Here is a 13,490-nt window from a genome sequence, read left to right as displayed (position 1 = left end):
TAAAGGCAGTATCCTAGTCCATTCCAGAACAAAATACTGGAGACAGGATAATTTATAAATTTATTTATAAATACAGATTTATAATTCTGTATTTATAATTTATAAAGGACAAAAATTTATTTCTCACAGCTCTGGAAGCCGGAAAGTCCAAGATCAAGGCATGGGCAGGATTCGTGCCTGGCAAAGGCTGCTCTCTGCCTCCAAGATGGCACCTTGTTGCTGCACCCTCCAGAGGGGAAGAACACTGTGTCCTCACAGGGCAGAAGGGATGGAAGGGCAAAAACGGCTAACTCCCTCTGTCAAGTTATTTTATAAGGGCATCTGGTCCTTTTCATGAAGGCTCTGAATCAATCACTTCCTAAAGACCACACCTCTTAATACTATTACATTAGGAATTCTGTTTCAATGTGAATTTTGGAGGGGCCAAAAACATTCAAACCATAGCAGGCAGATACACCTTTTGTAAAAATAGGATCTAAAGGAAGCTACTACTGTCAATGAAATAGCTCAGAAAAGCAGAGAAACTGTCCAGAATGACTTAGAAGGCTTGGGAATCCCTTAAAAATCCTCAGCAAATACACACATTTCATCTCAGGAGTTTCTCTGTATCAATTAATTGTTGTCTGGTATGCTTTTCCTTACCTTTTTTGGTGGCATTTATGTAGCCCTTATCACAAATACTGCTTCCCCTGGATCCATCTGAACCCTGGGAATCTGCAATCTATTTTGGAATTGAATATAGCAAGCTAGACCTTTGGGTCCCCTCCAAAATATAACTCCTGGTCTCTACTCTGAGTCTACCCATTATACCCAAAGTGAGAGATATCCCACATCCTCCAGCTAAACAAACTCCCACCTGGCCCTCAATAGTGGAATTAGAATGCAAATGTACAGGGGGCATGGAAACGTGCATTTATTGTATCTGCTATTTATTCTACTAGAGAGATCAGACCTCAGACTTCTGCTACCTGTGCCTTCTTTGAAAGGGTTCCCATCCGTGTGCAATGGGGGGAAAAATCTATATTCTGAAGTTGTTGTTTATAGTTTTCTGTATGTGTCAATTAGTAACATTTGTTAACTGTGCAGTATAGATCTTCACTGTACTGATATTTTTTCTGCTTGTCAATATCAGTTACTGAGAGATGTTTTATAATCTGCTCTGATTGTATATTTGTTTCATTAAGTTTTGTCAATTTTTGTCATATGTATTTTGAGACTATGTTTTCAGGACTTACACATTTATGATTGTTTTATCTTCCTCATGGACTGCAGTTTAATCATTACAAAGTGTTTTCTTATCTTTAGTAGAGTTTTTGTTGTAAACTCTACCTTGTTTGATATTATTATTGCCTAGAAGATTTTATTATTATTATTTCATACAATTAAAATTTATTTAGAGTTTCCCACATATTTACCCTTTTCTCTCTTTTTTCTTTTTTTCTTTCTTTCTTTTTTTTTTTTTTTTGGAGACAGAGACTCACTCTGTCACCCAGGCTGGAGTGCAGTGGTGCGATCTCAGCTGACTGCTACCTCCACTTCCTGGGCTCAAGCAATTCTCCTGCCTCAGCCTCCTGACTAGCTGGGATTACAGGTGCACACCACCATGTCTGGCTAATTTTTGTATTTTTAGTAGAGACAGGGTTTCACCATGTTGGCAAGGCTGGTCTCAAACTCCTGACCTCAGGTGATCTGCCTGCCTCAACCTCCCAAAGTCCTGGGATTAAAGGCGTGAGCCACCACACCCGGCCACTTTCTTAATCTGAGAAAAAATATCTACAAATCTATTTTACCTAAAGGTAAAATATTGAATGCTTCCCCACTAGAGCAAGTAAAGAGACTAAGATGCTCACTCTTTCCTCTTCTAGTCAATATTGTACTAAAGATACAATTCTTGCTAGTGCAAGAAGATAATAAAGGGAAATAAAAGGTGTAAGTATTGGAAAGGAAAAAAATAAAACTGGTAGTATTTGCAAATGACATTGTTTTGTATGCCAGAAAATCCAAAGGAATCTATAAATAATCTATCATAATTAAATAAGTTTGCCAGTATTACTAGATACAAGGTCAATCAATTTAACTTCTATATACCAGCAATCTAAGTTAGAAAGTAAAATTTTAAAACAATGCTATTCGTAATAGTCTTTCAAAAAATCAAATATATTCCATTGAGTATAATGAAAGTTGTACAAGTTATCTACATGGAAAGTTTTAAATGATTTTGAAAGTTGGTGTTTTATATTTAAGGCATTTTGCCTGCCAGGCTATGACGATATTCTCCTAAGTTATCTTTTGAAAGAGAAATGAAAGAAGACATTTTAAACTCCAAAGTATATACTATGTTCAAGGATTAGAAGATTCAATGTTGTGAAGATGTGAATTCTCCCCAAATTGATGTATATACTAAATGTAATCCCTTTCAAAGTTCCAGCAGTTTTGTTTTGTGGAATCGATGGCTGATTCTAAAATGCATCTGGAAATGAAAAGGACCAAAAACAGCCAGCTCAATCTTGAAGAAGAAAAAGAATGTGGGAGGATTTATGCAACCATATATTAGACTCATTACACAGTTACAGTCATTAAGACACTGAATAGTGTCAAGAAACAAACCCACACATATAGGCCCACTTGAGTTATAACAAAGTTGGAACTTCAGAAGAGTGTGCTAAAGACGGCATTTCCAGTAAATGTTACTGGGTCAATTAGGTGACCATATGGGAAAAACTAAAGCAAAGACAAACTTTGATCCCTACTTTACACACACAAATTCCAGGTGATTTGTAGATCTAAATGTTATTAGAATAATAAAACTTGTAGAAGTCAACATAGAAAATTATCTGGCCAGGTGCAGTGGCTCACACCTGTAATCCCAATACTTTGGGAGGCCTAGGTGGGCGGATTACGAGGTCAGGAGATCGAGACCATCCTAGCTAACATGGTGAAACTCTGTCTCTACTAAAACTACAAAAAATTAGCTGGTCGTGGTGGCACGTGCCTGTAGTCCCAGCTACTCGGGAGGCTGAAGCAGGAGAATCACTTGAAACCGGGAGGCGGAGGTTGCAGTGAGCAGAGATCGTACCACTGCACTCTAGCCTGGCGCCACTGAACTCCAGCCTGACTCCATCTCAAAAAAAAAAAAAAAAAAAAAAAATCTTTATGGCTTTGGGGTAGGCAAAGATTGTTTTTTTATCATTTTTGATTTTGTTTTTTTGGAGATAGAGTTTCACCCTTGTTGCCCAAGCTGAAGCACTATGGCATGATCTCAGCTCACTGCAACCCCTGCCTCCCGTGTTCAAGTGATTCTCCTGACTCAGCCTCCCAAATAGCTGGGATTACCGGCGCGTGCCACCAGTCTCGGCTAATTTTTTGTATTTTTAGTAGAAACGAGGTTTCACTATGTTAGTCAGGCTGGTCTCGAACTCCTATCCTCAGGTGATCCGCCCGCCTAGGCCTCCCAAAGTGCTGGGATTACAGGCGTGAGCCACTGCGTCCGGCCTCAAAGATTGTTAAACAAGACACCAAAAGTACAAACATAAGGAAAAGAATTCACAAATTTGACAATATTAAAATTAGGAATGTCTGTCAAAACATACTAGAGGGAAAAGGTTGCCAAGAATCCAGAGAGGATATTTGCAATACATATAATTGACAAAAGACTCAATCAGAATATATATTGAATTTCCACAAATCAACAATCTGTAAGAATAGACAATACCCTTCAGAAGAAGACTTTCAAATGTCCAGTAAGCATATGAAAAGGTGCTTATCCCCATTAGTCAAAGGGAAAATGCAAATTAAAGTTCTAATGAGATACCACTACATAATCACAGAATGGCTAAACTTTAAAAGAGCAAAATACCAAGTGCATTTGAACAACTAGAACTCTCATACATGCTCATGAAAAAAGTAGGGGAAATTAGTACCTATCTCAAAGATTTAAAGGATATGGAGGTTGTTGTCCCTAATATACACTTTTTTTTTTTTTTTTTTCAGATGGAGTCTTGCTCTGTCGCCAGGCTGGAGTGCAGTGGCACGATCTCGGCTCACTGCAACCTCTGCCTCCCTGGTTCAAGTGATTCTCCTGCTCAGTCCCCCGAGTAGCTGGGACTACAGGCGCATGCCACCACACTCAGATAATTTTTGTATTTTTAGTAGACATGGGGTTACACCATGTTGGCCAGGATGGTCTCGATCTCCTGACCTCATGATCCGCCCACCTCGGCCTCCCAAAGTGCTGGGATTACAGGCATGAGCCACTGCGCCCAGCCTACATATACTCTTAATGTACTCTTCTAGCTTTTACTAAAGTCCAATGGATCCACAGTAGTCAAGACAATGTGGTACTGGCATAAGTATAGATATTTAACTCAATAGACTAGAATTGAGAGTCTAGAAATAAATCCATATCTTTATGCTTGATTGATTTTTTTGACAAAGTTGCCAAGACCACTTACTGGGGAACAGATAGTATTTTGGGCAAATAATGCTGAGACAAGTAGATATCCACATGAATGAATCCACCCAAAACAATGAATTTGGATCTCTAGCTCACACCATACACAAAAATTAACTCAAAATGGATTAAAGACCTAAATATAAGAGCTAAACCTACAAGACTCTGAAAAAATAGGTGAAATTGTTGTGAGCTTGGATTAGGCAACAGTTTCTTAGATATAACAGCAAAACACATGCAACCAAAGGAAAAAAAGATAAATTTGATTTCATCAAAATTTAAAATTGCTGTAACTCAAAGAACACTGTTTAGAAATTAAAAAGACAACTCACAGAATAGGAGAAAATACTTGCAAATCATATATCTGATAAGAGATTAATATTCAGTATGTATAAAGAATTCCTACAAATCAACAACAAAGAAACCAAAATAACCCAATTCAAAAATGAGCAAAGAGTCCAAATAGACATTTCTACAAAGATGATATACTTCTTTAAAGAAGAAATGACCAATAAGCACATGGAAAGATGATGCTCAATATCGCTACTTATCATTAGGAAAATGCAAATCAAAACCACAATGAGATATCGTTTCACACTCAGTAGAACAGTTATTTTATATGTATAGAATATAACATAAATAATATAAATATAAAGTTATTATTTTATATATATATAAAGAATAAGCGTGGGCAAGGATGTGGAGAAATTGGAACTCTTTTGCATTGCTGGTGGGAATGGAAAATGGTACAACCGCTATGGAGAATAGTTTGACAGTTTCTTAAGAAGTTAAATGTAGAGTTACCATATAATTCAGTGACTCTTCTAAACATACACTCCAAAGAATTAAAAGCAGAGATCTAAACAGATACTTGTACACAAATATTCACAGCAGTATTATTCATAATAGCCAAAAGGTGGAAACAACCCAAATGTCCATCAGCAGATGAACAGATAAACAAAATGTGGTATATATATACAAGGAATATTATTCAGCCTTAAAAACAAGTAATATTCTGATACATGTCACAACATGGATGAGCCTTGAGGACATTACACTAAGTGAAATAAGTCACACACAAATAGACAAACATTGTATGGTTCCACTTATATGAGGTACCCAGAATATTCAAATTCACAGAGACAGAAAGCAGAATAGAAGTAGGCTAGGGCTGGGAGAGGGATGATGGGTAGTTATTGTTTAATGAGGACAGAATTTCTGCTTGGATGATGAAAAGTTTTGGAAATGGATAGCCATAATGTGACACAACAGTGGGAATGTGCTTAATGACACTGAATTGTTCACTTAAAAATGGCTAAAATAGTAAAAGTTATGTTACATATATTTTACCAATATAAGAAAAATAAACATTTTTTTAAATTTAAAAATGGTGACTTTTATGGTATATGAACCACATCTCACACAAAAAAAATTTTAACTCAGTGGATCATGGTGGATGACAGTAGACCACTGCAAACTTAATCAAGTAGTAGTCCCAGTTGCAGATGCTGTGCTAGATGTGCTATCTTTACTAGAATAAATTAATATGGTTGCTGGTGTATGATATAAAGCTATTGATTTGATGAATGCATTATTTTAACTACTCATTAGGAACTGGGACCAGAAGCAGTTCTTTCACATGGGATGGAGAACAGTATACAATATACACTATACACTCAGTGTTGCTCTAATCTAAAGGGACCCAAATCATATGGACATACCATGGAACATCACATTGGACCACTATACTGGTGATATCATGTTAACCATACTGGACGGATAATAAATGGTGTCTACTTTGGATACCTTGGTAGGACAATCCAGTCCAGAGTGTGGAAGATAAATCTACAAAAATATAAGAGCCTGACACATCTATAAAGTTTTTAGGAGTCCAGTGGCCTGAGGCAATCTATCCAAGATAAAAGACAAGTTTTTGTATCTTGCACCATCTACCACTAGGAAAGAAATACCCACTAAGAAAAAATAAACATAATATTTAGAAAGCCTTTTCAGGTTTTGGAGGCAGCATATTCCACACTTGGGAATGCCGCTTTACACATTTATCAGACGCAGAAAGTTGCCAGTTTTGATTGGGGTCTAGAATCAGAGTTCTATAGCAGATCCAACTGTAGTACAAGCAGTCCTGCCACTAGGACCATATAACCTGGAAGATCCTACAATATTAGAGTTTCTGTGATAGAAAAAAGACATCATCTGGAATATTTGGCAAGTCCCATAGGAGAGGCATAGCATGGACTATTTGGGTTCTAGAGCAAGGCCACGACATCTGTAGCAGAGAACTCTATACCATTTAAAAAGTATCTCCTGGCATGCTATTTTGCCCTGGTAAAGAGCGAACATCTAGCTATAATGATATGTTGTGAGGATAGGTCACTATCCTTTATCCTTAAACCAACAGTCATTGTATGGTGCTGCCTTTCCAGTCAGTGCAACATATGGGTCTGAGAATCAAAGAGTGGAGTGGGAGTGGCCCCACTTCTCATCACTCTTGGAGACCCAGAATTTGTTCTGCCTGTCCTCACAATTTTAAGTCTTGCAGTTGTGGAGATTCTGATTTCTGGAAAGGATATACTTCTACCAGTCAACAGAGGATACCACTAAATTTAATACTACAACTGCTTCCTTGACACTTTGGGTTCCTTGTGCTAGTGGAAAGGAGTCACCTTCTGCAGAGAAATTGACTCTGATTATCAGAAGGAAGTAGGGCTGCTGCTGTGTAAGGGGTGCAGGCAGAAGAAATATATTTCGCATTTGGATAATCTACCATCTTGGTCCTCCCATGCCTAATTTTAACTGTACATGGAAAAATTCAGCAAGCAGAGCCTGAGAGTGGCATGGTAATCAGGAGCTCAGGCTCCTCAGAGATAAGAGTCTGAGGCAACCCACCCGACAAACCATGCAGATGGGCAGAAGTACTACCTGACAGTGTGGTGGAGAGAGGTGATAAATATCAGTGAGGGCCTTGGGTTGAACTGCAGCAGTGGGGTTTGTAATTTGTCTCACAAACTTTCCTGTCTTAAGTGTTCCAGAAATTATAACCAACCAGAATCCCAGAGAAGCTGTAACAGGGTGGAGTAAACCTAATGTGAAAAGCACATGGACCTGAATGGTGCAAGAAGTGGACGTTTGTGGACATTGTTGATGCCTCGCCCAGATCTTCTGGATCCCCTTCCTCAGTCTGGTTCTTGTTTTCAATGCCCACCTGCCACAGATACCTTGGGTAATGGGTCATACCCACAACTTTCTCTAGATGATTTTCTATTTATGTCTGAAGTCTCTGGGGCTAGAGATTCCTGGGAGTAACACTAACCTCTCATTTCATGGACCATGACCAGTAACTGCCTGGGGCAGGAATACACAAATTCCACTCCTTTGTCCAATGCAAGAGGGGCTCTGCCATTCACTTTATACTCCAGAGCTTCCTGTAAGATGTGGCTGAAGCTGGATTTCACCTGAACCTCATTCTTGCATACGTTGTTTCCTTTCCTGCTTCACTCCCTCTTACCTGTCTCTCCCAAGTACACCCTTGATAAATCACAAGCACACAAATCCCCATCTCACGCTGTTTCTGAAACCTACTTAAACCACCTGCCAAATAAACTACTCATACCCAAGGCCTTCTCCAAAGCAAGAAAGAGGTTATACATCCAATGGATTTTTAATAGGTGAGAGACCACAAGACCCTAAGTTATTGTATGAAACAATTCCTCGACTTCGACTTTTATAAAAATCATGAACATCAGACCACAGCTTATCTTGGTATAAGTGACTATATTTACACTTTAAAGGCATTTTGGTAGACTGTGAGTCACTTTTTATACAGAAGATTGTGTCTGTAGGAACTTCATTAACAATGAAATATAAAAGATTTTTTTCAAGATTTGAAATTAGTTTCGAGGGTATAAGTTACAAGGAGAAAAAATTCCATTGAACACAAAGAACTTTTAGCCATTAGAGTGGCCTCAGGTTAGGTTGAATTTCCTGTTGTCTTAGATTTCTGAACACAAGCTGGATGACCATTTGGTGAAGACTAAACAGAGGGCTCCTCAGGCATCAAGAGGATTGGATTGGTAGCTAGAAACTTAAGTACGGGGCCAGGCACAGTGGCTCACACCTGTAATCCCAGCACTTTGGGAGGCTGAGGTGTGCAGATCACTTGAGGTCAGGAGTTCCAGACCAGCCTGGCCAACATGGTAAAACCTTGTCTCTATCAAAAATACAAAGATTAACCGGGCATGGTGGCTCATACCTGTGATCCCAGCTACTCACGCTGAAGCAGGAGAATCTCTTGAACCCAGGAGATGGAGGTTGCAATGAGGCGAGATCACGCCACTGCACTTCAGGCTGGGTGACAAAGCGAGACTCCATCTCAAATAAAAAAACAAAACAAAAAATGAAACTTAAATATGGTATTTTAAACACTTTTAGTTGGAGGAATTACCAAGAAATTATTTCCAGTAATTTACTTTATATGTGTATTTTTTCTTTCTAGCACCCAGTACTAAATTCATCTTTTGTTTTTTCACACATTTTTCTTTAAGCAAACAACCATTGCTCATTAACACAACCCATACACTAGCCTGTGGGATCCTTCAGTGAATTGTGTTGGGCAGTGTCTCTTACTGATGGTATGAACTGAAAACCATGAACTTCCTACATCTGTAGGTGGCTAAAATCCCAATTTAAAATTTGATCCTGTGGGTTGCTGAATTTAGGCATTTAATGAATTCACAGCCATTCTCTTATATGAAAATAAGGGCATTGGAATGTAGGATGCCTAGAATTAAAGTGGGATGTATTGGAGTGTTTGGATGGTTGCTGTCTGATGGCACCATTCAATATCCCTGCCCACCATGCCCCTGAGCATAACACCATCCATCGCCCTTAACCATCATGGTATTCCATGTAACATTGCTTCTAACAAAGAACACACACTTTATGGTGAAAGAATTAAGGCAATGAATGATGCTTATGGAATTGACTGGCCTTATCATTTACCCCATCACTCAGAAACAAGTGACCATATAGAGAGGTAGGATGGTTTACTGAAGCCCAGGAATAATGTTGGCAGGGAGATTTTCCAAGTTTGGATGCCATTCTAAGATATGTTGTATGCTTTAAGTCAGCAACAAATATGTGGTCTTTTTCTCATTGCAAAAATACAGGATCCAAGAGGGAAGTAGAAAGTAGCTTTTTGCGCACAGCACAAACTGGCAAATTTTTCATTTGCCATCCACACAACTCTTTAACGTGCTCATTTAGAGGTCTTAGTATGCATGGGAGGAATGCTTCTGCCAGGGGACACAACTATAGTCCCACCAAATTGGAAACTAAGAGTGCCACTTGGATACCTACAGTTCCTCATGTCACCAGGAAAACATGCCGGAAATGGTACTTGCTGAGATGATTAATCCTCAGTATCAAGAGAAGATAAGGGGCCAGTTGTGGTGGCTCATGCCTGTAATCCCAGCACTTTGGGAGGCTGAGGCTGGCAGATCACCTGAGGTCAGGAGTTCGAGACCAGCCTGGCTAACATGGCGAAACCCCATCTCTACTAAAAATACAAAAATTAGCCAGACGTGGTGGCATGCACATGTAATCCCAGTTACTTGAGAGGCTGAGACAGGAGAATCACTTGAAACCAGGAGGAGGAGGTTGCAGTGAGCTGAGATCATACCACTGCACTCCAGTCTGGGTGACAGAGCAAGACTCCATCTCAAAAAGAAAGGAAAAAAAAAAAAAGAGGAGATAAAGTTGCTGATAAATAGCAGAGGCTAAAAGGACTATGGCTGGAACTCACAGATCTCCTTGGGGTGACTCCTGGTACTGCCAAGGTCTGCTGGCAAAGTTCTCTAGTAACAACAACCTCACGTGGACAAGACCATCAAGAGCTCAGATCCTTTAGGAGTGAAGATTTGGTTCATTGTATCAGGTAATAAAGCCTGGCCAGCTGCTCTGGGTAAAGAGAACGTGAAATGGGTGGTGGAGGAAGGAAAATAGAAATACCAATTACAGTCTCGTGACTACTTGCAGAAATAAAGATTGAAGGTTCTCTAATTTTCTGCATTGTTCAGTCATGTATATATATTTAACTAATTTTTCTTTCCTTTTTCTGTCCCTTTTCTTCATGGCATGCAACTGGTGGTTAATTTTACAATTTCATTTATGTGTTACAGAATACCGAGATAGGATCATAATGCAACCAGAAGAGGACTGAGTGTCACCCAGAGATTCTGTATAAACTGGATGTAGCTGACAATGAGTTTATCACCCTTTTAGAGAAGCGATGAGCACATTGTGCTTTTATAAGGAATAGTAGCATTATGATAATTGGCAATAATTTTTCTTTCTTATGGGAAGAGGGGTTTATGTTAATGTTGGTATGCATAGCAAAGAAGTAAACTCTGGTGAATATTGCCAAATTATGTTCCATCTAGCATCTGTTTTCTTTTTGATGTTAGAAGAACTCCCCACCTTAAAGTATGCCTCCCACTCTAGAAGCTGAAAATGGCATATACTCTCTCTCCTAGCCTTTCTTATATCTACAGTATATGATCTAGGACCCACCACTAACCGAATACAATCTTCCAATTCTCTGAATCAGAGTTAGACACAAGACGACTGAGAGGAGCTCTCAGACAGCACCAACATCACGGGAAGATCAAATTCCCGTAGCAGTGCTACCTTCACTGGACCAATTCTGGTGTGGGAATTTTGGGTATAGTTTCTGGTTGAATTGTCCTGAGCTCACTGAGACTGATTCTCCAGCCCTCCTAGAAATTCTGGTGTCACAGGATCCTTGGGGTGTCGTTTAGCCAGCTAGAAACCTCTGTGGCTGGCGGTTCATGTCTGCCTATGGCTCATTCCTGCTGGGCTTGTTCTACCAACTTGGCCTGGCAGGCTGCACTTGGTTCGCACTACCGGCTCGGATCCCACACCTGCCAAATGTGAGCCAGGGGTGGAGCAGCAAGGGTTGTGTGTGGGTGAGCAAGCACGGGTCCAGCCACTGAACACAGCCAGGCACACTGGCTGCAACAGGGCAGGCAGCTCCAGGTGCCAGCACAGGTGCCGGCTCCATGCCATGCTGCAGCTGGACCAGAAGTACTGCATGCAGCTTCCGCTGCAGGCACCCATGTCTGGGTGAGAGGAACGCGGTATCGCCCAGAAGCTTGGAGACACCAGGAACAGCAGAACCCCAAGGAGGGCGTCACAGCCCTGGCTCAGGGAACCCTTAGGTCCAGGCTCCCCAAAGGGCCAAAGCTCCTAGGTCTAGGCTCCCCAAAGGGCCAAAGCTCTTCTCGCCTTCACAGCATGGCGAGTAAGGAGGCATGTTTCAGCCCTGTTTGTGTTACAGCTCTTTCAGTCCCACCATTTGGTGGGTCCTGAGTTCTTGTCCCACATCCATGGACCTCATGGACTACCTCATAGATGGAGAGGAGCTTCACTGAAGGCAGAGAGGCAACAGAACAGTTCTCAGAAGACCCGAAGCAAGCAGCTCCTCTTTCCTTTTCACAGGCAGGTCTGGGTCATCCTGATGAGTGTCCAGTCCTTAGTGGTGAGAAGCCCCGCAGTGGGTAGCTTCCAGCAGAGAAAAGATGGGGGTCCAGCTCAAGCACAGCTCACAGCAGAGAGAAAACGAGTGTCTGGCTCTCAGTAGAGAGAAGACCCGCAGTAGGTAACTCCTAGTAACTCCAATTCGCAGGCAGGTCTTCCCATCATCTCTGCAGTCCTCAGCAGAGAGGAGACCTGGAGCGGGTTGCTACCATCTGCAGGCAGGTGGTCCTGTCCTTTGCCAGAGTCCGGCTGACTCAGGGGCTTCTATGGGCTTCAGATGGGAGGAAGTGTGTGCTGATTGGTCCATGGGTGTCCATGGGCGGCCGGAAAAAGCCCAGTAAGTTCTTACTCTGGTCTGCGGAACTGACAGTCCGGCCCGCAGGCTTAAGGTCATCCCTGGCTTGAAGGTGGGGCTTCATCGGGACTGCCTGTCTGCTTCCTGCCACCATCAGCCTGCTGTCCATGGCGTCCATGGCGCCCAAAGTGCCCAGGCTATTCGTGCCAAGGGACCTGCAGGCCTGCGCTGCCCTCGGCCTCCCTCCTGTGTTTCTCCGTGCCGAGGCGGTAGGAGGCTGATGTGTTAGTGCTCCTCCAAGAGTGTGCACACCCAGCCAGGTCACGACAGCGCCTGGACTCAACCTCAACTTTGCTCTGAAATTAGAGCTGGCGCTGCCACCGGGAGAAGCCAGCCAGCAAGAGCAGGCACTTCCGAGCCTGTCGGGGAAAGGGGGCTTCCCGGTCCCTGAGAGTGCGGAGATGCACGGTTCGGCAACCGCAGCTGGTCTGGCTCCCGCCCCTCCAACTTGGAAGGGGGCGAGGCTCCCACCTGTTCGTGCTGCCGCCAGCTCCTAGGAACGCACAGTCTGCCTCATGGCAGTGGCTGCTCCAGATGGACTGCTGCTGCCATCACTGGGAATTACATTTTTCTTTGTTTCTTGACAACTTTTAATTTTGGTATAATTTCATACTTGAGAGCAAAATTACAAGAATAGTCAAGGAATCATATATACAAGGAACCATATAAAGAGAGAATATGGTAAAGCAAATTTGGGCAAAGTGTAAACAACTAGTACATCTAAATAAAGGGAATATGCGAATCCTTAATTATTCTTGCAATACCCACACAAAGATACATTTTTTTTCTGATTCATTTGAGAGTAAGTTGCAAACATTGTAGTTCTATACCTGTAAATGCTTTGGTGTGTATATCATAAAAACAAGGATATTTTCTTCCATAACCACCATACAATTATCTAAATTAGGAAATGTAACTCTGATATAATACTATTATCTATCTAATCCACTCCGTATTCAAGCTCCTATATCATTTAAACAAATTCGTTTACTTCTTAAATGAATCAGAATTAGCTTCTATGAACTCTGACTAATTCGAAGTCTCAAGTGTCACTCTCTGCAGACATGCTTTTGGACCCTAACTCTGGGTTAGACAGCTCTGTTATATACC

This window comes from Macaca mulatta, chromosome 7 (assembly GCF_049350105.2).
Source record: "Macaca mulatta isolate MMU2019108-1 chromosome 7, T2T-MMU8v2.0, whole genome shotgun sequence".
Taxonomy (NCBI): domain Eukaryota; kingdom Metazoa; phylum Chordata; class Mammalia; order Primates; family Cercopithecidae; genus Macaca; species Macaca mulatta.
The sequence above is the reverse complement of the archived record's forward strand: the minus strand, read 5'-3'. Positions refer to the sequence as shown.